Genomic DNA, 2,212 nt, shown 5'->3' with positions numbered 1-2,212 from the left:
ATTTTAGCAAAGAGGAAGAAGGGTGTATTAGTCCATTTTCACGCTGCTGATAAAGACATATCCGACATTGGGCAATTTACAAAAGAAAGAGGTTTAATTGGACTTACAGTTCCACGTGGCTGGGGAAGCCTCATAATCATGGCAGAAGGCAAGGAGGAGCAAGTCCTGTCTCACATGGATGGCAGCAGGCAAAGTGAGAATGAGGAAGACGCAAAAGTGGAAACCCCTGATAAAACCATAAGATCTCGTGAGACTTATTCACTATCGCGAGAACAGTATGGGGGAAACTACCCCCATGATTCAATTATCTCCCACCAGGTCCCTCTCACAACACATGGGGATTATGGGAGTACAATTCAAGAAGAGATTTGGGTGGAGACACAGAGCCAAACCATATCAAAGGGCGAAGGCTGAAGGGCCACATCTCAATGTGATGATTTTCACCTGCAAAATGGAAATCAAGGTAGGACCTACTTCAAAAGTCCCTGCAAAATTTAAATGAAGCAGCATGCCTGATATAGTGCCTGGAAAAAATAAGCACTCAGTGCATTAGCAGTTGATTGCTCTTAGTCGTTATGAAGTCCTCCTAGATGTTTTATGTACATTTTAGAGAATGTACCAATCGAATGATGTTGGCTTTTATGGGATTCGAACCCCGGCCTTTCCTCAGCTATCTGGAAAACTGGGAGTGGCAGGTATTTAAAAAAAAAAATTACAAGTGACTCACCACAACACTTCCCTCCCAAATATTTCATGTAAGAACACAGCACAGAGATTGATTGATCTCTACCCTCTCCTGAAAAGCATCATGGCACAAACTTTTTCCTGAGGGCTGTTCAGAAGCCTCACTCTTCCTTAGTCACAGAAGAAGACTTTCTCCCCTGTTCTGCTCTAGGCCATCTTCTCCCTGTTGCCCCATCTATTTCCAGCCACTTTTCAAAGCAAAGTGGGAAATCTCTCTTAATGCTCTTTTTCTTCCTTCCACTAATTTTCTATGGCTGCTGCAACAAATTACCACAAACTTAGTGGCTTAAAGCAACACAGATTAATGACCTTACAACTCTAAAGGTCACAAGTGTAAAATGGGTCTCATGGGGCTAAAATCCAGGTTCCAGCAGGACTGTGCTCCTATCTGGAGAGACCATGTATCCTCGCCTTTTGCGGATCCTAGAAGTGGCCTGCATTCCTTGGCTTGTGACCCCTTCCATCTTCTCTCATGGCACCCCCTTGACTCACCCTTCTACCCCTCTCTTCCACATCTAAGGACCCTTAAATGTGATGACATTGGGTTCCCCTAATCCACCTGGATTATTCTGGATAATCCAGAATAATCACGCCTCTTGAAAACCTTAATCACATTTGCAAAGTCCCTTTTGCCACATAAGGTAAGATAAGGTAACATTCACAGGTTTCAGGGATGTGGATGTGAACATCTGCGGACCATTATTCTGTCTACCACATTTTATGACCTCTAATCCTCGCCATTCCTCTCCAGCCTCTCGTTCCTCCTTTTCACCTACGGGGTTCTGTTTGTTCTCTCCCTGTTGCCCTCCTGCAGGGTCCAGATGGCCTTTCCTGAAATAGAGGCACAGGTATCCTGGCATGTGGGGCTGTTGGGAGGTTTAGATTAATGTTTATGAGTGCTTAGAACAGTGTCTGGTGCACAGTAGGGCTACAAAAGTGGTTGCTAGCTGCCACTGCTGCCATTAACGTGCTCACAGGCCTGCCCTCCTTGGGAATGGGACTTCTGCTTCACAATTGGCCTTCCTAAAGGGTGCCTACTTTTTTTTAAGCTCGAACAGTTCAAAAACAGCCAGTAACTTGGAACAGCTTTCTAGAAACTATCAACCACTGCCGGGTGTGGTGGTTCATGCCTGTAATCCCAGCACTTTGGGAGGCCAAGACGGGTGGATCACCTGAGGTCAGGAGTTTGAGACCAGCCTGACCAACATGGCGAAACCCCATCTCTACTAAAAATACAAAAATTAGCTGGTCATGGTGGCGCACGCCTATAATCCCAGCTCAAAAATCACCCAACTCCCTATGTTATTCAAACCTCGCTCAGCCCCTCTGCTGCTAACAACACACAGCCAGCAACTCAGGAGGCTGAGGCAGGAGAATTGCTTGAACCCCAGAGGTGGAGGTTGCGGTTAAGTGAGATGGCCCCACTGCACTCCAGTCTGGGCCACAGAGCGAGACCCCGTCTCAAAAA

Source organism: Colobus angolensis, unplaced genomic scaffold (genome assembly GCF_000951035.1).
Source record: "Colobus angolensis palliatus isolate OR3802 unplaced genomic scaffold, Cang.pa_1.0 Scaffold187, whole genome shotgun sequence".
NCBI classification, from domain to species: Eukaryota; Metazoa; Chordata; class Mammalia; order Primates; family Cercopithecidae; genus Colobus; species Colobus angolensis.
Note: the sequence above shows the minus strand (reverse complement) of the source record.